Below are 23,439 nucleotides of genomic sequence, written 5' to 3'. Positions count from 1 at the left end.
CTTGTTTACCAGCTGGAAGAGAAGTCTCACTGCATTCAGTGGGGCTCACTCCCAGGTTAACGTGCATATGATTTCAGCCTGAAATTGTCTACAAATGCCATCATTTTTGTCCCTTTCGCTGATTCCAACTACAAATCTCTTGCACCTCTCTATATGCAGTGGCTACTCAGAAGGATAAATGTTTTAGAGCGCAATGCCCTCTACCTCGTGGTAAACAGCTGTTTCTTCTGATGGAAAAATTATGTAATTATTTATGTGAGATATTTGAGGTAATGGTCTGCAAAGCCTACTGACCGAATTCAATTTTTCTGTTTTGACTACCATTACCTGACTTGAAATCCCGTCCTTAAATTATTTTTAAGAATTGTTTTCTATAATCTGAATCCTTGGGTGTATTTGATCACATTCATTAACTTGGTGTTACAAAGCATCATGGGTTTTGTAGTTTTAAATCTGCTTAGTCATCCATACAGTTCTCCATTTTGTTTGATTATGCAGTGGCCATGTTCAGGCAATCGTATCTCAGCTTACTGAACTAAGATATGCTCAAGCCTTTTACCGGCATACACTGTCCCTTCATGCATCCCATTATGCAATTAAACCAGGAGGTCTCTAATTATAGTCCCTTTCTGAACTGTGATTACAAACTTCAGAACAAGCCAAAATATTAAACCACAGTTTTAATTAGTTCTCCTATTCTGGCTTCTTCCAAAGTTAATAACCACAGTTTTCCAGCTCAGATGAAACAGGAAACTATGGTTAATCATGACTCACACAAAGACAGGAGCAAAGAAGCAAAAGGCTTGTGCATAATGTGGTTTAATATACTGACATATGATTGCATTGGGCCAATGTACCATAGGTGCTGTTGAATTGAAGATGTATTAAATTTAAACAAGAGAAACCATCTCTCGGAATGACCATGGACAGGTTTATAAAAAGCAGAGCTCTGTATAGGTTTGCCTGTTACTCCCCCAAACATTTTGCAGAACCCCAAATTCCAACGCAACTTCCAGTCCAGGCAGAATTGGGTAGCAACCCTAATTTGAGGTAGTCAGCCTTGCAATTACTTCCCTTCACATCACAACAAGGAAGAAAATGCTTGCAAGAGCAGTTTGTATCTTGCTTTTAAATGCAGAGAATAGCGAAATAGATGCAATGTGTATGAATTATTTAAAACTGCACAAAGATCTCTCTCTCCCCCCCCCCAATCTTCTTGCTTAAGCCTTGCTCATTGTTGGAGGCTCTAGGGATGACTGACACTTAACATGGCTCTGTCATGCTCCCATACCTACTTCATGCCTGACAGCTGGAGGGCAAAAAAAAAAAAGGCCACACACAACACACAAGCATATGCAGATTTCAAATGCTTCAGCCTACTTGATTTGCCCTTCCTTCCAGCTTTCCCTGAACCAAACTCTTTGCAACATTACAACAATTTAAAAAGGGGGGAAACCTTGCCATCTGGCAAAATGTCAAAATAATATCACTTCATTTATCGCATGATTAAGAATCACTTCTCACCCTGTAAGTAACAGATATTGAGAATTAACACGCTGGTGATGGTGGAGGGCTGGGGGAATCGTCCATTGTTATCTGTGGTTCTCTCTGCATGGTTGTATGATATTTTCCCAAGCTTAAAGGAGCTGTGTTTTCATGTGTTAAGTGGGTGTTTGTACCTCACACAAAGCATAACTTTGAGCACGTGTGATCCAAGGTGTTTGAGAGGTGCCAGAATATTTTCTTCTTCTTCAGTGGCACAATAACTTCCACGGAGAACAGGCTGGAGATGCCAACATTCACGATACTCCCTGGATATCTGCTTCATTAGTGCGATCTTGTAATCCTTCAGCTGAACAAAAAGTTTGAATGAAAAAGAACAATCCTCAAAATTGCTTTTTGTTTGAAGATGCTATCTTCTGTGTTAAGTTATATACTGGCAGGAGACAACAAATACTTCTCCCTTTCCAGAGTTCATGTCAAGAAAGAGACATTGTTGTACACTCATTCCCCTGTCTGAGCTCAGTTCCTGGTAATCATTTCATAAGTCGTTGCTTAAAAGACTGTAGAACGCAATGTATGAACTCCCTTAACCCACCACAACCACTGGTTCTGCTGAGCCTAGACCAGCAGGGTGAACGGTAGCAGAAAAAGATGGCACTTGGGAACAATCATGTCAACTGCCTGAGTCATCTCTGAATTCCACAGAGCAACTAGAGCTCCAACAGTAGGACCAGCCAAACGAGCCAGAAAATGCCACAAGGCTTTAGGAATCCCTCAGATTTCATTAGTCTCCAGGGGTGGATCATTCTACGAGGTACCAACTCATGCAACACAACAACACCATAAGGCCAAATCACAAGAGGAAGTGATCTGACCATTGAGAGTGGAATGGATGCTTAAGGAACACTTTCAGACCACTTGCTTTCCACCTGGTTAAGAAATGTGTCCTTCTATATGTGTTGGGACAATCACCTGTTAGGATAATCTCATGGTTGTCAAAGTAGCCATGAAGTCCTGGGCCGCCCTGAACAAAGCTGTCCTGGCAACAATGTTGAAGTTACACAGGAAAACCATCCTGGGAGTTCTCAGCACTAAACTTAATACCACCTCCATCCAGTCAAGCACAACCCCTCATCTGTCCTGAGTGGCCAACACAAGATATAAACTGTCAGTCAAATGGTGTGGTCCAGGTCCGGTCCAGAATCCAAAGGTTCCGCTAGGAGTCAGTCCGACAGGGTCAAGGCAGGACACGAGGCAGGAAACGAGGCAAGGACAGGTACAGGATCTCAGGCAGGATCTGGTATACAGCAATGTTGCTCCCGTAACCTGGGGCGAGGTCCGACAGCCTTTTATCTTTGTCGGGGTAACGGCCGGTCCTGATCCCCTGGTGACTCACCTCCCTGTCTCGCCTGAAGGCGAGCACTCCTCCTGCGAGTACTCAGGTCTCTCCTTCCCTCAGACCTTAGTCTCTGCAGCTCGGGAGATGTCAGTGGGTTACTAGACCCAGGGGCCGCCTCAGCCTCCCCTGACCAAACCAGTAGTAGAGCAGCTGTAAGTGATGGCCCAGCTGAAGGCAATGAGGTAATCCCTGCATCTGGAGCCAGGGCCAGCTGGTGTTTGTTGCAGGGGAACCTGTGCAGACTGGGACTCTTCAGGATCAGGCCCCAGACTTGGTTCAGATGGTGCCTGAGGCAAAGGATCTGATGCAGACTGAGACTCCTCTGGTTCTGAGTCCAAACCCGAATCCCAGGCCATCACAAATGGACAGGAAGCCTAGAAACAGAGAGGGAGCAGCTACAGATCAAAAATAGCCAGTATGGTGCTTTACAAACGTTATCCCTGACCATTGTTACAAACCATCATCCCTGACCATTTCCATGGTGGTTGGTGCTGATGACAGCTGCAGTCCAATAACGCCTGGAAGCTGACTATCCCTGCCCACCACCCTGACCATGAAGTCTATGCTGCTGCAGAACTCAATACTTAGAAGGGTACAGCTGGGAGAACTAACCCCAACCAGCTTGTTCACCTTGTTCTTAACAATCCAGGCCAGATTGCTCCACTCCACTTCCCTGTTTATCTCTTTCACAAGGACCAGTTATGCTCAGTGTTACCCCACTAGCCTCAAGAGCAAACAAATCTTTTTGCCCTTTTTGTTCTGCTGCTATTGGATCCCACCAGGCTTCATGACCTGATTTGACATTGACCCTATCTCTGTCCTTTACCAGATACCAGAGACTTTGAAGTCAAAAGCTTGTAAGCCTAGAAGTGTCCTAGATTTCTCAGTATGGTATCAGGGTGCATAATATGGTTGATATTGTTCAAACCAATCCACTTTTAGCCAGGGAGCATCATGTAAATTGATCTTTCGAAAATAAGAGAGGGATATAAGAAAGAAAGGAAATTAGGAGTGCAGCATCAGCGCTCCAAACAGACTCAGCTCACAAAGTGTATCTGATCGTTTCTTTGACTTGCTTTGTAGAAATGATTGCCTACAGTCAAATACTACCATGCAGTGAGGTCCAAATTTGCAGTGTCTTGGACATGTTATATCATTCCTCATAAAAGCGAAGACACAGCTCACAAAAAACAGAATGCTCCAAGAGATAAATTGTGTGTGTGTGTGTGTGTGTGTGTCCCCAGTAAGTTCAAATAGAGTCTTTGGCAGGGTCTCTTTTACAGAGATCACATCTAAAATACAGCTGAGGGCTCCCTGAGCTATTTCTTTTGATTGGTAAAGCAAATGGTTCATGACACAGAGGATACATTCTTGATGTGTGATTCGGGAAGCAACAAAACTGTAATCATTCTCACTGTTCTTCTTTTGATCAGCTGATCTGCAGAGTGCCACTTGAACAATTTACCTTAGAGTATGTTGGTGTTCGTTTTTCTTTATTATTCCATGCATCCATTACCAAGTAAGGGCTCTAACCCTGACTAATAAAGTCTGTCCTCACATAAGCAGCCTGTGCATTGAATTTTAAAGAGAAACAACAAAGAGCTACCATCACCACATCTTTGAAGAACATAGGCAGTTGCTTTAGACTGAGTCAGATACACAGCCCATTATTGCTTACACCAAGGGTAATGGAAGTGATACCCTCTAGGTGTTTCTGCATTACAACTCCCATAATCTCTCACTATTGGCCATGCCAGTTGGAGCTGATGAAAGTTGGAAGCCCAACAACATCTGGAGTGTAGCATATTGGCTATCCTGATCTACTGTGATGGGCAGCTCCTACTATTGAGGGTCTCTGACAGAGGTCTTTCCATTACCCTGATCCTTTTTAACTGGAGGTACCAAAGATTGAACCTGGGACCTTCTGTAAACAAAGAAGGGGCTCTATCACTGAGATATGATCCCTGTTCCTCCTGGGTGGAAAGTGTGTCAAAACCCATCGCAACAGATATTTTGGTAAATATGGTTTCGTTTGGCCAGATTTTCACAAGAAGTTATATTTTGTATAGGTTTGCATAATTGGTTTGGTCTGATTTTATCTTTCAAAATTGATTTTTTAAATATTTTTGTTTTACACTTTGGTTTCTTTTATACTTGTACCGTCAATAGATTTGGGTCCCCTATGGATGAAAGAAAAGTGGGATACAAGTTCAGTAATCACATAGTTTTTTACTATATTACTATGGTTCTCACTCCCATGATTACTTTGTGAGAATTTTCAAATAGATTTGCATCTTGTGACTTAATTTTTTTTTAATTTCTATTGTACATGTTTTTGGAAACATTCACATGCACACTGAAATCTTCATATATCCCTGCCAGAAGGGCGCACTTTCTGGTTGAGAAACACTTCCCTAAACAAACTGTCTGACCTTGCTGGCAGGAATCTTCTTGTGACAAAACAGCAAGTCACTTATAAATTTGTGCTGTGATTATCAGTGACCTAGAACTGAAAACTGAAGGATTTATGAGCGACTCTCAGCCATGATTTCAGCACCCACCCCAGACTACACAAGTATCCATTAGCTAACTGTAAGTGCATCAACAACAGGAGCCATTAGCATCCCCATTATATTGCATCTCTTGAAAACTTTGAAGTTCACCTTGGACGAGAGAAGTTCACTTACAGAATGATCAGGTAATAACAACTCTTCCTTCCTGTACCCCTACCCTTGTGAATGAAAATCAGCATGAATGAAGCCAGTTTGCCTGCATTTGTGATGTACTTACATACTAACTCCAGGAAGCGAGGGCTTAATTTGATCTGAAAACTTCCACAGCCTAGGCATTTTGAGGACCCAGCCACAAAGCCAATCAATAGGGACCATTCAGATACTTGCTGTCAGTGGCTAAAAGAAAATAGATACCGAGAAAGCCATAACTATGATAAATTTAGGTGCTGCCTCTCTCTGACTAATGTAGGCACTAAAACACTGCCTGAATATCCTACTTTGAAACGTGTCATATTTCTGAGAGGCCAATCAATCTCGGGTCCTCTGCGGACCACATTAAAATACATTTGTCACTGTGCGTTTATGAAATATTGATGGTGTTTTTAGGGGGGGTATTAGAAGGTGGAGAGGTGGATCAGAAAATGAGGAGGGGAGCAACTTTAATGAATTATCTTTAGGCTACAAGAAGAAGAAACAGATACAGAGGCTGATTGCGGATGAGTGTGAAAAACAGCTGCTGGAGCACTGCATGTCTGTGGAAGGGGGTTGCTACCTCTGTGATAAAACAACATCCCACTGTTGAAAGAATTGAGGAAGGCAACTTCTTAGGAAGGAAGGAAGCACACAAACTCGTTGGCTCCAATTGCTTTATAATTTTATGCATCGGAACGGGACAGGTATCTCTACCTTGCAGGCAACTATGCAAGCTACATTTTAACAAAGTGTGTGTTCGGGTTTTTCTTTTCTTTTTTCCCTCTATGGCTATCTAGTTTACTAGGCATAAATATGGTATCACATCTGTATTAAATAGAGAGCTGTAAAAAATAAATAAATCATTTTTCCCAACCATTCTGTCAATTATTTTAAAAATGCCATTGTATTCAAAAATTATGAAAAAAAGTTATTGCATTCAAAAATTATCAGATTGGAAATAAATTTTTAGAGAAATATGGGTTGAGGTTTTCCGTGTGGTTTTTTTGGTTATGCTTACCTTTTTTGCCGATGGCCATGTGGCTTTGTAAATATCCTTCCTTTGATCACACAAAGACTGTACAGTGGTACATTGGGTTACAGACGCTTCAGGTTACAGACTCCGCTAACCCAGAAATAGTACCTCGGGTTAAAAACTTTGCTTCAGGAAGAGAACAGAAATTGCACAGCAGTGGCGCAGCAGCAGTGGGAGGCCCCATTAGCTAAAGTGGTGCTTCAGGTTAAGAACAGTTTCAGGTAAAGAACAGACCTCCAGAACAAATTAAGTTCTTAACCCGAGGTACCACTGTATTCTGCAGTCTCCCCAGGTGTCTACACTTCCTGAAAACCTCATGGCACCCTTGAATGGGCTTTCCTGAAAGTAGAGGAAGCTGGAGAGGTTGCCTGCTATGCACCTGAGAGCTGTTTGTTGGTGGTGTTGTTTAGGCAAAGTATATGCAATGAGTTTTTCTTTTTAAGGTGAAAGGAAGTACTTCTCTTAAAAACAAAATCTGTGAGCACATCAATTTCAGGCACTGGGTAGTCATCCTCGCCAGCTTCTTGGGCTCCACTTTTTTCTCCCATCCAGTCACTGACTAGCAAGTATCAGCAAAGTTGCCGCACCATGTGCCTTAAATGTCATGTTCTGTATTACAGTGACTCTGCCACAAGGAAAGATGAATGAACCTAAGCACACATGGCCAGTTCATACAAGGACCCAGCCTACCTGTCTCACACATAACATGGTGCAGGAGCAAGCCTTGAGCAGTTTAGTGTGAGATGAGACTGGTGCACGGATCCACGTATGCCCAAAGCATGTGATCCACCCCTTCTTTTTGCAGCAAACTAATAGCATCAGTAAGGGATGTGGGTGGTGCTGTGGTCTAAACAACAGAGCCTAGGGCTTGCCGGTCAGAAGGTCAGCGGTTTGAATTCCCGCAATGGGGTGATCCCCTGCTCCTGCCAACCTAGCAGTTCGAAAGCACATCAAAGTGCAAGTAGATAAACACTTGCTCTGGCGGGAAGGTAAACAGCGTTTCCGTGCGCTGCTCTGGTTCGCCAGAAGCGGCTTAGTCAGGCTGGCCACATGACCCAGAAGCTGTACACCGGCTCCCTCGGCCAATAAAATGAGATGAGTGCCGCAACCCCAGAGTCGTCTGCGACTGGACCTAATGGTCAGGGGTCCCTTTATCTTTCCCTAATTGCATCAGTAGGATCAACTCACATACTAATGTATTCATGTAGGATTTGGTTCACACTAGGTCTGTACATCCCATCAGCTGCAGCAAAACACAAGGGCCATATGTGATGTTGAACCAGTACATGCTAGGCACACATTGCATGGCACATGCCCAGTCTAATACCAAGTATTTTCTCCTTATCAGAGCAACCGCTTAGTATTCAGCCAGACACATAATGTAGGGATGTGCCAATTCCAAATCTGAACATTACAGCCAGAGCCTCGTTTTTATTCTTTTCCTCCTACTTTGTACATTAGTCTATCTATCAAACTGATAAAGATAAAAATAGACCCAGCACAAGGCAGTTTGCAAGGAGGTTGCCAAATTCATTGTGCACAGAGAGGTTCATTATGCCATCTACTATAATGCTTTATAGTCAGCACTTCCCAAAAGCCCTGTATTTACATTCCTAAGCACTTTGCAAATAGCTGCTCCATGCGCAGAGAGGATTGGCAGCTTAGCTGTCAGCAAAAGGCCTTCACAGTTTTGGAGCAGGCTCTGGCTGGAGCGTCGCCAGAACTCAGTTTGGCAACATTCACAACCGCACGTTTGTTGTGCGTTGCTACTCAGTTGATTGTTTGATTCAAACTCGTTCATCTCAGCCGGTGAAAGCAGCAACAGTAGTTAAGCACTTTGGGACTTAGAACAAAACAAAAACCAAACAACTATGACTCCAGTTGGAGTATTTAGATGTACAAGCAGAGGTTTGCAAGAAACCAAGGGGGAAGGAAAGTGAACAAAGCTAGGAGAGAGAGTCCTTTGCCCTCCACTAGGGGAGACAGACTGAAGCCTGGAGAATGGCCACAAACCTTTAAAACTCTCAACACAGCAGGAACTAGGGAACCTCTGGATTCTCTCTATTCTCCTTTTCTGACCTTGTTGTCCATTCCCATCCCCTGATTGCTATATGGCATGCCTGGGGCTAGCGGTGCTTGAGGAATTCAATTCCTGTGAGTTCTGCTGCAAACTGAACCCATCTGCACATCCTGGGCTAATGGACGGATCAGAAATGTATATATTGTTTGCATTTTACACCTCCCCGGATTTTGCAATGCAGTTCTTGAGTCAAAAAATTATACCAAATCTGTTTAAAATGTGTTTATAGGGCAGGGGGAGTTGGGTTTGTCTGTTTTTCTTGTTTTTATTATGTGTTATTTGTATTATTATGCTATGAACCACCCTGAGATCTGTGGGTGCAGGGCAATTATATATGCCAGATGGAGGGACGACGGCTGTATTGGCAAACCATGCTGTGCACTATGGCTGGGACAGAAGTTAGCTGGGGAGGCAGGTTGCTGCACCAGACAAGAGTTGTCACAGTGATGGGGCCCAGATTGGGCCCAAAGTCATCACACAAAAGTGGCAAGGCCACCCTGGCATCCAACACATTCCAGGCTGATGCAGCCGCTCCCCAACTTCAGAAAGCCCTGCTTCAGGATTTCCCGCTGGCTTCTACCAGCAGGGACCCCAGCAGTGGTACTTTCGCCTGCCTGTATTTCTGATATGCAGAAGGAAAAGCGGTACATCAGTAAAGTGGCACCAGCATATCCTGCAGGCAGAAGACTGTGGGAGTCCAACGGAGGCAGGCAGGGCTTTGGCAAGGGTCATCTCTGTCCAGTTCAAACTACCTCTTGGCCACTATGGCTTGGTTTGCTCTGTTAAACATTATTGTACAGGTACTTTGTACAGATACTCCTGGGTGTTGAGATCAGAAGAGGGTAATTCTGCGTCCCTCAGAGGTTCTCAGGCAGAGAGGGCATTTGCTGCGGCAACCTCTAAGTTGTGGAGTTCCCTTCCCACAGAGGTACATCTAGCACCTTCATTACATGACTTTCCACAAATGCTATAGGACCACCACTTTAAACTAGTCTTTGTCATCTGAGATGTGTGTTTTAAGGGCCCATCCTGTTCCTGTGGCTGTAGTCTGCCTTAATAGTTTTAATGTATAATTGTTCTTAATTTGGACCTGCTGGTAAAGAGAAAATAATAATAATAATAATAATAATAATAATAATAATAATAATAATAATAATAATACCACCTCCAATTAATGCAGAAATGGGACATAATGGACTTAGGAATGGACAGATGAGAAACAGGAATGTTCTGGAATTGCGCACCTCAATTTTCAGAACCTTGAAACAAAAAAAAAAGTATTTGCTGGCAAATGTAAATGTGCCATCGAAGCTAATGCACACCTTAATTTTCACAACATAATTTGGCGAAAAGAAGGTGAGCATTAGATTCGAGTAAATATGGTATATGAATGTTCTACAGCAGGGGTAGGCAACCTAAGGCCCGTGGGCCGGATGCGGCCCAATTGCCTTCTCAATCCAGCCCACGGACGGTCCGGGAATCAGCGTGTTTTTACATGAGTAGAATGTGTCCTTTTATTTAAAATGCATCTCTGGGTTATTTGTGGGGCATAAGAATTCAATCATTTTTTTAAAAAAAATTATAGTCCAGCCCACCACATGGTCTGAGGGACGGTGGACCGGCCCACAGCTGGAAAAGGTTGCTGACCCCTGTTCTACAGCTTCTCTGCTCTGACACTTCAGAATAAGGCAAGAAACAAATTGGTGGGCATAGAAGGACTTAGATGGGCATATTGTTGTATCCTAAAGATTTAGCAGCACATGGACAGCAAGGGATAGTAGGGAAAGCCAGATCAAGAACTTTTTTCTTCAGAACTGCGGTTTTCCTGAAAAATATTCCTAATTGTAAATAAATCTAATCACTGGAAATGCAGAACTTTGCAGGGCTGCTGATAAGCACGGCTTAGAGCCAACAATTATCAACCAAAATTATCTGGGAAATGATTTTACATAAATACAGTCAAAACAATTATAAACTATTCTCTAGAAATTTAAAAAAGGGTGAAGGAGGTTCTGATTGACTGAAATTCAAACACATCAATCCTTCATCCAAATACAGCTTTTTCCACTGCCAAAGGATTGGGTTTTTTATTTTATTTTTAAAGTATGTCTGTTCCTAATAAATAAGTGACTTTCACACTGCTGAAGTTATTCAAGTTCACTTTTTTTAAAAAATGTATGCCACGTTAAGGGTCAGTCATGCAGCAAAATATTTGGTTTGTGATTTAACATAAATCTTCTTTATTCCAAAATATTCCAAATCAAGCAATGAAAGGATTTGTAACTCCGTTTATATGAAACCCATGGTACACGCTGACCAGTTTCTACAGCTGTTGAGGGTCTGTTGTCAATCTGAGTGATGTATCCTCCACAAACCCGCTCACAGGTCCTTGTATGATCAGTGGAAACAGTTGGTCCTGGCAAGTATTAACCACTCTCAACTCCAACCTGATAATTGCCACCTGCCTAGATTTTAACTTGTCTTAATTAATTTTAAGTTGTATGTTAATTAACTGATGTCTGTTTTTATGCATATTGTGGTTTGTTTGTTTTTATGTTAGCCGCTCTGAGCCCAGCCTCGGCCGCAGAGGGCAGGATACAAATAAAAAATTATTATTATTTATTATTATTATAAACATGGCCACACTTAACCACTCAAATTCTTCACTTACCGTTGCTTACCTCAGTTTTTTATTTTCTATAGAAACAATATTGCCTTGATAGAGAGTGGGAGGGAGAGAGAGAAGAAGCCTACAACCTTCCTGACACAGCAGATGTGGAAGGCATTGGTGTGCCACTCCTGTAATCTGAAGTTGCAAGTATAGTCTGTCCTGTCACCTTATTCTGTTGCGTTTTTGTAGACTATCCTTCCTTCCCCCATCCTTTCTTTCTGTCTCCTCCTCTCTTTTGTAGAGGAGAGCCTGGGCCAACAACTCACAGCTCAGAATGTTGCTTCTTCTATTTCAACATTGCTTCTGCTTGGTTGTCGTGATTTGACAGGATCAGGATGCCTCATACAGATACAAGGAAGTAACTCTGCATAAGCAGCATTATCTACATTATCACCTCATTTTTTCGCCTTGTGGCAATAGGCTTGTATTCTAGCTGACAGCAGGACCATTGGATTCCCAAGCCTTGGTAAAGCATAAATATTTTCCCTATCATGCTTAGAATCATAGAATTGTAGAGTTGGAAGGGTCCACATCTGTTATCTAGTCCAACCCCCTGCAATACACAAATATTTTGCCCAATGTGGGGGTCAAACCTACGACCCTGAGATTAAGAGTCTTCTGCTCTACCAGATGAGCTATCCAGGTCCAATGTCTAGGCAGCATCCTTATTACTGAGATTTCCTCTTCTTTTTATTTCCTCCAGCTACTGCCTGCTAATACTGCTCTTCTGCCTATACTAGACCCATCCAGGTTCCTTTCATCTCATCCCACATGGTTCACCATGATGATCGGAGAGCTAAATGTGTGATAGCCTCTTTACTAAGCCCAATTCCTCATGGAACTCACCATAAATGGATTAGGATGGAGGGAATCCTCTCATACTGAGAGAAAACTGTGTGGTAGGTGTCTCTCTCTGTGAAAAGTTTTGTTACAAGAGTTTTGGGCTATATATGTAGCAATTACTTCAAAGCCAGGGACATTTCTTAGTATCTCTCTTCTGCCATATGCCCACCCTAAGAAAACAGGGGAGAGGCCAGATAAAAAGCTTTTGAAATCCAAGGACTAGACTTTTTAAAGAATGTAGTAAGGTACTTTTTAGTTCAGGGCCCTGCCAGAATGAAGTGAGCACAAAGGAACACGTACACGCCAATATCAGTGGCATCTGGAGCAAGAGAGGAGGGAAAAAAGGTCATTTGTAGAACAATTAGAAATAATGTTTCAGCCTTGGGGGTCTTCCTCAGGCCATGGAGAAACTAGGACACAGCCAAACTCAATGACATCCTGTTCCTCTGTAGCCTAAGGAAGGCCCTAGAGGCAAAATGCCATCTCTTGTTTAATTCTCTTGTTTTGACAAGCAGATTGAACCTTCCCTTTCTAATTTGTTGTTTTGGAACTCGGGAGGTGTCAATGCAAAAACTTGTGTACTCCAAGACTCAGAGTCATCTACAGAGGTCATCTGCAATGGGTAGTCCATAAACGCCCCAGATATTTCTCATTTTCAAAGTCAGCTCAAAATGCCCCCATGGGAAACCAGTCAGATGACCAGCAAACTTATGAATGGTGTATGGAGAGAGTGAATTGGGAAATATTAATCTCAATGGTCAGTGTCTAACTATAGAGTTATGCTAGCACAATGAGTTGTACTTGCACAAAAGCTGCCCTCTCCCTGAGCTCCCCAACACCCCCCCCCAAATCTGCTCCAGGAATTCCTCCAACTTTCTGGAGCAGATTGAAGAGGGGCTTGGTGTGCATAGGGACAGGAGAGGGTTGGAAGGTACATTGTGTAGTTTCAAATCATTGCACTAGCCTATCTGTTTAGTTAGAGACTACTGTGTCTGCGGGTGGCGCTGTGGGTTAAACCACAGAGCCTAGGACTTGCTGATCAGAAGGTTGGCGTTTCAAATCCCTGCGATGGGGTGAGCTCCAGTTGCTCGGTTCCTGCTCCTGCCAACCTAGCAGTTCGAAAGCACATCAAAGTGCAAGTAGATAAATAGGTACCGCTCTGGCAGGAAGGTAAACGGTGTTTCCGTGTGATGCTCTGGTTCACCAGAAGTGGCTTAGTCATGCTGGCCACATGACCCAGAAGCTGTACGCCGACTCCCTCGGTCAATAAAGCGAGATGAGTGCCGCAACCCCAGAGTTGGCCACAACTGGACCTGATGGTCAGGGGTCCCTTTACCATAACTGTGTCTGACCGGCATGATTCTGTTGCAGAGTAACCAGGAAGCAGAAGTGGCCATGTGTCCTGTTTTCCTGCTTCTCTGTGGGCACATTCAGGTTAAACACATGAATGCTCAAAGTGTAGTTGGTGGCAGAGGCGCAACTGCAAGCCCTGCCCCAACATTCTCATGTTCATCCTTCATGCCTGGCCAGTCCTTGACCCTCCTATGTTGCACAGGGAAGGTCTGTGTGGGGCTTTCCCCATGTTTGCATGAATGTGAGTAGAAGTCACATGCAGAACTTCCCTGTGAAACATGGGAAGGTTATGTCTGAGAGACAGCAGGGTAGGGGGATGCACATGAGGACAATAGGGGAGAGGCTTGCATGCACACCCCTGCTCCCATCTATACTTTGAGCATTCATGTGTTCAGACCAATGCCTGAAAATGCCTTGTCCCATCTCAAAGGATTAATTACCAATCCCAATATCTTATTGCAGGTAGATGCCCATTCTTTTCTGCAAATTGTGAGCTAGTATCACTACTGGTGGCTCTTGAATGTTCCAGGCAAGATTAATGTATTGCATTAACATGAACTACAAGGCACTAGAGATGGGAGAGAAATTTGACCCAGTTTGCACTGAAAGGTGAACTTACCTAATTTGAAGTTTCTGAAACAATACATGACCTGACTCTATCTTTCAAAATTCACACTTCTCCAAATTTTGCAGTGTAGTTCTCCAGCCAAGCAATGTGTACAAAAATGCGTGTGCTAAATAAAGTGTGCATAAAAATGCATATATTAGTAGAAATAACAGACAAAAAAATGCATTATATAAGGGGGAAAGTTTATTTTAGGCAAAACTGCAAACAAAAATGTGTGTCTAAGGAGAAATTCACATGAAAATGCTGCTGAATTTTCATGAGAACGTAAAAAACACACACACTATTGTAGAAATGTGGAGAACTGAATTTGAGATTGGAAAATGAGAAACAAATTGGCAGCTTGGCCCATTCCTACAAGGCACTCATGCTTCCTTTACAGCACTATCCACATTTAAAGTCATTTTCCATTTCTGTGTATGTGTGTGTGCATGCACGAACGCAATTAGTCTCTCTTTCTCTCTCTCTCAAATACCACATCATCAGAACTCAGGACCCTTCAATAAAACTGATTGGTATTGAGAGCAAATAAAAGGAAATACTTCTTCATGGAGTCTGTAATAAATGTGTGGAATTTGTTGATACACCATGTAGTGATAACCATTAGCTTTTCTTTTCTTTTTAAGGAAACTGAATAAAAGATAGACTTATCAATGGCTATTAGCCATGAAAGATAACATGGAACTTCATTTATCTACTTTTGTTTGCAGGTTTCAAAAAGCATCTTGTTTACTACTGCTAAAGACTGTATTGGATTAAATGGACCACAGGTAAGATACAAAGAAACTGTTATCTCAAGGTTCTACTTCTGCTCAATGAAAGTTTTCAATGATGTGTGAAATCTCAGCTTGTTTACAGTTTAAGCCTACATTAGAAGCAAGTGGTTAGACCTTGAACCCATGGCTTATGAATTGGCCTTCTTCCTTTTCTTCTTTTTTAACCTTTCTATTGTAATCTAAAAAGCTTTAGAGAGGGCTCTGGTTCTATGAATGGGCCAGGTCTTCTATTCTGCTGTATCTTCCCTTCACACTCTCTTTGTAGACAGTTTACATCCGGGATAGAGGTAAATGAGGTCTTGCGACCTAAGAAAGTTACAAATTGGTTAGAAAGACGGAATGGTGGGGGGGGGTTTTGGTAGCACAAGTTTATTGCCACCTGGAAATGTCAAAAAGAACAGAGGACATATACTGTGATGATGTACAAATCCTTTATGAATGGGGCCCTTGTGGCTTCATGTCAGGAATGAATCTGAAGCAATGACAGACAACACATAAAAAGCCCTTCTTGGGATACTGAAGGACTCCCTTAAAGAGCTATCTTGGAAGAATGGGCTCTGGAGACCTTCAGAGTAAAGAGTCCTTCCAAGACAGCTGAAGGTTCTTTGTGCTGAGCAACATTTATGATCACCATTATAGCCAGAAGGAGCTGGTTGTGGAATTTTGACTTGCTGGCAATGCTGAATAACCTCTGCTCTTGTCTCTGGCATATTTTGACCTAGAGCTTGGGTTATCCAGGTAGCATCTCTTACAGCAGAGTTTAGTCCCTTATTGGTGTTTTTAATACTGACATAACCTGACAGTTTCCCCATTCCTGCTAAGAACGGGTGGATAAACCACCTATAGCTCTTTATCAGCTATCACAGGTTGTCCAGGTGCCATGTTCCTCCTAGGTCTTTTTTAAAAAATAATTTTTATTAACAGGCCAATCACATCACATTATCCAAATCACATTAGTTCCAAATTATACAGCCGAATTTTAAATTTTATTGGGGGTACCCATACATCCAGCTCCAAACGAGTCCAAACATCACTTATATTGCTGCTTTTAAACAGTTCTATTCAGTTCAATCCAGATAGTCCTTTATTACTTTCTTCATCTTCTTGTTGTTATCATATATTCCTTTCTTTGTGATCTCTGATAATTTTCACAAGCAGATTGAAAACAGGCATCCTCTGTGTGGGTTTTGTACTCTCTAAAGATCATATTGCTCAGGAACAGCCGTTGTTCCACGCTTCCATAAAAATATTAATCTTCGGTCTGTCCTTTACTTTTCTCAGACTTGCTGAGTATATCAGGAGGCTTTGTCAGGTCACGATTACATTCCAACATTCCTTCTCATTCCAATGGTCCTGATTCTCCTCCCCCTGTCCTTCTTTCTCCGGCAAGCCTGTCTTGGCGAGACGCCATTTTTTAACTGCGTCATAAAATTTTCCTCCGTTCTCACCGTTCACCAATCCTCTCTCCAGCTATAACCCATCCCACACAGTTCTTGAATTCCTGCTTGTGATTAGTAAAACGCAACGATCTTGTTTCTTTCTGAGGTGGAGGGTTATTAATATCACATCATGCAAAGAAAAAAAAGTTTTTTCCTCCACCCCCCCCCCTTCATTCCAAACATACAGTCTCTTAATGGTGATTCATCAGAAGATTTACTTATCCATCCGTCACTCCCGGTCACAGAGATCCATTAATCAGCAGTCTTATCTCTCAAGCGTTACTTGATGTATGTGCTTCAGCTTCATTCCAATCGTATGTTTCCAATTATAATTCCGAGCTGAAGCTAACCAGCACACGCTGATTGGAATCGGCGTCAGGAAGAGCTGACCTCATCGAGGGCTCGAGCCAAGTGATCGGCACCCCCATCTCTCGGATCTGGGGGTGCATTGTGAACACCGCTGGCAAGGCAGCCCCCCCCCATCTCCTTGGGGGGGTAGGAAGACTGCATACTTCCCATAGCAGCCTCTTAATTGCCTCGTATGGGTCGGAGAGATGTTACTGTCGGCCATCTTCCAATGCACCACCTGGTGGCCCCCCATGTTCCTCCTAGGTCTGGTCTCACGTAAACCTTGGACAAGGTCTGTACACTGCAATTCAACAACTTTTCCTGGAATTTGCCTTAACTGAACTTGTGCCCCTCTCTACAGGCTCCAAAATCAACCTCATCTGTTTACATATATACCACAGCATCAAGCTACTTTCCATGAATATAACCTACCTATTTATCCCAAATAAGAATGCAAAAGATGGATGCTTTAATGTGGTAGGTGTGTGTTTCTCTCACGCATATGAGAGAAACCAGCATTACTAAAACATTTAATGATTTGGGGCAGGGGCCCCCCAGATACACAATTATGTAAAAATTGCATATGTTAATTTAAATGTGTGGGTGAAAATTTAGATTTATAAATGCCACAAAAGACACATCAACTAACCTCTCCAGAGTCATCAGCTAATTTGCAGCACACCCTACATCACCCCATCCATTTCTCTTCCATTCATTTACCCCCCAATTAACTTCCTACGAGATCCTGCTCCAAACCAATTCAAGTTCCCTTCTATTACCTCCCTTCACTACCTCCCACTTATCCTGTATGGATGTCTTCTGAAATGAATGCACCCCTCAAATCAGTATACCACCCAGAATACCACTCAGTATATTCCCAATTCAATACCCCCCAAATTCATTGCCCACCCAGAAATACTTGGGGCGCTTGGGGAGATTCAGGGCTCATGTTGGGGCTGGAGCAACCCCAACCGTGCCCCTGCAGCTACATATTGATACTTATTTGGGAGCAAAAGCTAGGCTATAAGAGAACCATATGACATCGTAAAGATTGTGCTCTCTTAACTACAGCCTCAGAGCTGTTACGTGCCTATGCCTGATTTGATTTCAAATCTGAAAGATATGCTCCCTGTTAATTGAAATTTGGTGCATGAAAAGTTTATTAATTTAGACAGCAACACTGCAGAGGAGTAATGACAGAAACTGCCTGTAGGCTGATCTTCGGTGGCCTATCATTAAATGTTCTCAGAGTTAACTATTGGTGCTGTGACTTTTTAGTGCTTAGATCACATTGCATTCACATTTTAAGAAAAATACCCTTTTTTCACAGGTCCTTGGGCTAGAGGCAGAGTTTACTGAGTTAATCACCAGTCTGAAGGTTTTCGTACAGAATATGAAAGCAGTACAATGCATGAGAGGCAGAGTACACGCTTATGACACTTACAGTGTTGTGAGACCACGGCAATGTCTGAGTCACAGAATTTCCATTGCCAAGAAGCTGTTTAAATACAAACTATTCTCAACTGTGAGCAGGAAGGAAGGACCATTTCACACAAACACCTGCCCATCTAATGTATGCTACTGATTATGCTCAGAAGAAAGAGCAGCGAATCACAGCTCCCTGACAAATAAAGCTGTAATATGGAGAACATATTACAATTACAATTCTCCAATTGGAGCAAAGCCTTTACCAAAGGTGTCATGGACTTTGAAGAAGCACAAACTCAGAATGAAAGGAGAAAACGTGCTAAGAGGAAGGCACATTTGGCAAACCATCACGGTGATCATCTCCCACCTGTAAACCTATGTCCACACTGTGGAAGGACGTGTGGATCCAGAATTGGCCTCCACAGTCACTTATGGACTCACTGTTCATGGAAGACAATCTTACTCGGCTATGAGTGATCGCCAAAGAAGAAGAATGTAGGTCTTGAAAAATTCATACTACACATTTTTCCCTGTACTCCTAAAACGGAGGGTTCAGACTTTATATGTTTATTCATGCTACAACATACATAAAACTTAGTGATGGTTTGTGAGGGAGGTGGGCAGAGTTAGTGGCATCTCCTGGTGGTGCCACTGCACTTGTCAGGATGGGGCAGGACTAAGCAAGACAGCAGTGAAGGAGCTCTGGGCTGGTGGCTGCAGTCCAACAGGTTCACGTGCACCTGCTGGGCCACCCTCCTCCCCAGAGCTCTCTCAAATTCACCACTGCCTTGACCCATCCCTGTTCTGACTAGTGCAATACCACTGCTCCCCTCACAAGTCATCATATGCTATCTTAAAACGTACCAACATAGGCATGGATGTCTTGATTAACACCACCATCTCCCCCCTCTCCACCCCCACCTTGGGTTGTTGGTTTTTTTAACAGCTATTCATTGTGGATATTTATATTTATGTTTTAATATGATTGTTTGACTGTGTGTTTTAATTAATGTGCTTGTGTGTCAAGACCCCATAGCCACCCCCCCCCATTGATGAATAGGACACAAGGACACAGATTTTGGGTTAATGGTTATTGGGCAAATTTAGGCCACAACTTTAGTGGTTACAGAATGGGAGTGGTATTGCTTAGGCATTGGAATTGACCCAACTATATCTGACTCCTGCCCGTCACATAGGGTGTCCTGTAAGGGGCAACCACTAGTAGGGGGAGCCCCGTCAATGCAAACCAACTCGAGCGCCCCCTGGGTTCCCGACGGGGTAATGGCATGGCCCTAGCCCTGCCCTAGGCTTTGGACGAGATCCACACCCCTGGATTCCTTTAACGGAATACCCTTAAACTTGGAAAGGCAGGTGATGGCCACACCTCCCCTCCCCCATCACACTATCAACCAATGCCTAACCACCACTCGAGCCCAAAGCTCGCCACCAAATACCCTCACACCTGCAACCAATATTTTATGCCTTCCGCAATATTGGGTAACCAAACATTGTTTCCCCAACTGGAAAGATGTACACCATTGGCACGAAATAGGCCATCTTCATGGTATAGAGCCCAGTCGCCACAGTTTAAATGGGGCTTGGCCATGCCCCCCCCCCCGCGCAGCCAGCAGATTAGCTGGCTGGAACAATGACATGGCCGGGGACCTCCAGGAGGGGAGTGGATGGCCACGTGGTCCACCGCAACTCCTCCCCACTGGAAAGTGGAGTGGATTTATATTATCATGTTTGCAGAACTGGTTATGCACTTTGTAATCTGACTGTAATCCCTTGTGGAGTTCTGGGGCCCTTTGAACGCTTGCACACCCTAACACGACATTTTGGTTGGCCCCCAAAAGGTATTGCCCTAATCTTTTGGAATTTCAAAATTAAAATGTGTGAAGTGGCCCAAAACAATATTTTAGGGACATTGTTGCATTTCACAGGGAAAGGGGCAGAACAAGGAGAAAGGAGCAGGAGGCAAGATTACTGAATGACAACATTTTCCCCTTTGCCAGTTGGATTAAATGAGCATGCAAGTGAAGAAGAAAATTTCCAGAAGGTTTAAACGTGTTCATCTATAAAATGGAGATAATTAACACTTCCCTATCTCACAAAGCTCAGTTGCTATGTTTGGTTGTCTAATGCTTTTTCAGCCTATCAAGACTGCAGAGCCCTATAAGAACTGTTATGAACCGATTTTAAAATGTGCCACATGCCAGTGTTTCCAGGCTTCAAACACTGGATGCAACACATACCCACCTCTTGCCTTTCTGCTTGGATAACACTTCGCACAGTATTGGTTCTCAGGTTTTTTGTTTTGTTTTCCAGCTCAGGGGAAAAAAAATAGGCCGCTTTTACATAGGATAATTATGCCAAAATGAAAATGTCAAAGGAACTCCAGCACGATAGAGAGACTATTCATTTATACCCTGAGCACCTACAAAATCATTCCATGTGCAATAAATGTGCAGTTGTTACTCATTTGTCATATCCCCCTCCAGGGAGTGCTAGTGTTATACTCTGTGATGCCCCTGGGAAAATGACCAGAATGCAGATGGACACAAGCAACACACACTTTTTCTAATGCTTTTGCAGGCTGAGCACTCCCCTTCATGAGGCAACCGAGTCTGGAAGTTCATATGTAAGCCTAATACAGTCATACCTTGGTTCTCAAACAGCTTAGTTGCTGAACAAATTGGCTCCCGAACAATGGAAACCCAGAAGTGTTACGGTTTGCGAGCGTTTTTTGGAAGCCCAACATCCAACACAGCTTCCGCTTGAGTGCAGGAAGCTCCTGCAGCCAATTGGAAGCCATGCCTTGGTTTTCAAATGGTTTCGAGAGTCGAATGGACTCCCGGAACGAATTAGGTACTTCCGCAGAGCAATGACTAACCACATCACATTTTTGTTGGCATCTGTCTAAGACAATAGAGGATTGTGCCTTTCGGGGTGGTCAAACCATTGGAGAGTTACAGCGCCTGCTGTGGTTGTGGAGACCAATACAGAAGAGACATCTTTTCTTGCAGCTGGGGCAGGTAAAGGTGTCCCGTTGTGCTGCTGTAGATGCACCATGATGTTTCTTCTCTCTGCACTCCTCCTAGTGGTCATTCCTCCTCTGGTCACTGCTATGGATGCACAACCTGACTGTCTGTCTTCAGGCACTGGAGCCCTCTTCAAGGGATTCCCACACAGTGGGGCTGATGTTGCCAGCTTTCATGTCATGTTTGCAGATATCATTGTAATGCAGAGTTGGTCTGACAAAGGGACTGGTGCCTGAAGCCAGCTCCCCATAGGGCACATCCTTGGGGATTCTTCCACCTTCCATTCTCTGTACACAACCAAGCCAGAGTAGACATGACTGAGACAGGAGTGCAAAAATGCTGGGACTATGAGCTTGAGAGTGCACAACTTTCTTTGAAACTTTTCTTTGAAATGCCATGCGATGCCCAAAATCTTGGCATTCGTTGTTAACATTACATTCTCCCATACCCTTTCAGAGAAGCGAGCCGTAGCTGTAGCTGCCTTGCCAATAGGCTTGTCCAGCTCAGCATTGATGGAGAGGTTGCTGGTTATAGTGGAACTCAGGTTTTGCTTTTATGCTGTCCTTAGAAGGCCTTCTCAGTAGTCGTGCCTGGCCTGTAGAATGCCATTCCATTAGGTGTCAATGAAATAACTATCTGACTTCTAGAAAACATCTGAAGACAGCCCTATATAGGGAAGTTTATAATGTATGGTGTTTTACTGTTTTATACAGTAACTTGCTGAAAGCCGCCCACAGTATCTGGGACAACCCAGTTAGATGGGCAACATATAGTTTTACAACAACAACAAGGCTGGATGCTTCTGCTGCTCAAGTGTTAGAACACACACCTGCCCTTAATGGGGCCAAACAACAGCATGGTTATTCCTTTCTCTATTCTATCCACCAATCAGTAAGCATATTAACAAGGATGGGGTAATCTGTGGCCCTCCAGATGGGACTGGATTCCAAATCCCACCATTCCTGACCACTGTCCAACAGCATCTGAAAGACATGTTACTTTCCAAGCCTCTTGTATTGCAATGGGCCTGTTTTGCTTCTTTAAAATTGATATTTGATATTTTGTGGTGCCCACAACTGTTTCTTAGATTTCCAAGTGTGCCCCTGGATCACAAAAGGTTAGGAGCTCCCAACCTGGCACAGGTCCCAATTTCACCTGCAAGACTGCCTTCTGCAGACTATTCCCACCTACCTCACACCTGGTGTCAGGCCATTCTGTAAGTACAAATACTCCTTTACATCGCCAGCTTCAGTTTGAGGCATTGATGTAAAGAATGTTCCTCTGCAGGTACATTTTTTAATTTTTTTACTTTGGGTTGCTTGATATCATTGTGAGAGGCGTGGGGTATGGCCCACCTGTCAAAATGGCCCGTGGAGGTGAGGGGAAAGTCAAGACTGACCCTGCTGGTCAGATCCTGTTCATCAGCCCTGTTCTAGCCTACAGATCCTGCTATGAATCTTCCTGGATAATTATGTTGTGCAAAATCCACATTGCGCTTCTCCCTGGGACAAAGCCCAATTGCCCCGTTCGGTTTGATTTCAAATCGTTCTGCCTGATGCGGTTTTCTACGGCAAAGGAAGCCAGTGGCTCTTCAGGGTCTGCAAGCCCCTCCCCAAGGCAATCTTGGGTTGTTGTTTTTTCTTTATGCATCTGCTCTGAACATGGAGAGGGCAGGTGAGCATGATGAAAATCAAGGGAAGGAACTGCTCGAGCCGTCGCCGAGGTCCCCATAAATATTCCCTATGGAACTCATTACACATTTGAGCAAACATTACCTTCACTCACACAGCTAAATTTCCTGTTTGCTTGGCTGATCAATTCCTCATCAAATTTTAATGTGGGGTTCAGGCCGTCTGTGGCGTTTTAATTAGGCCTAAGACTGCACAGCATTGGAGGCAGAGCTAGGAATCGCCGAAATCCCCTCTGCCTATATATTAAAGCAAGAGACGGGAAAGGAAGGGAAGGGAAAGGAAGGGGGCTGTGGAGCGGGCTTGGAGAGGCAGGGCAGGGGCTGAGACGAAAGGAAGAGGCCAGGCGCTAATTAGCTCTTGTTACCAGGTTAAGCCTGCTCTCTAGTGGTCACATCACAAAGAGACTGTAAACATGCAAAGAAGTCTGTAGAAATAGAGGAGGAGGGGGCAGGCATCACACCCACCCGTCAAATAAAAGACAACCTTGCAAATTCCACGCAGGCT

Source organism: Podarcis filfolensis (assembly GCF_964270895.1).
Source record: "Podarcis filfolensis genome assembly, chromosome: 6".
In the NCBI taxonomy this organism is placed as follows: Eukaryota; Metazoa; Chordata; class Lepidosauria; order Squamata; family Lacertidae; genus Podarcis; species Podarcis filfolensis.
This window is presented reverse-complemented; position numbering follows the sequence as displayed.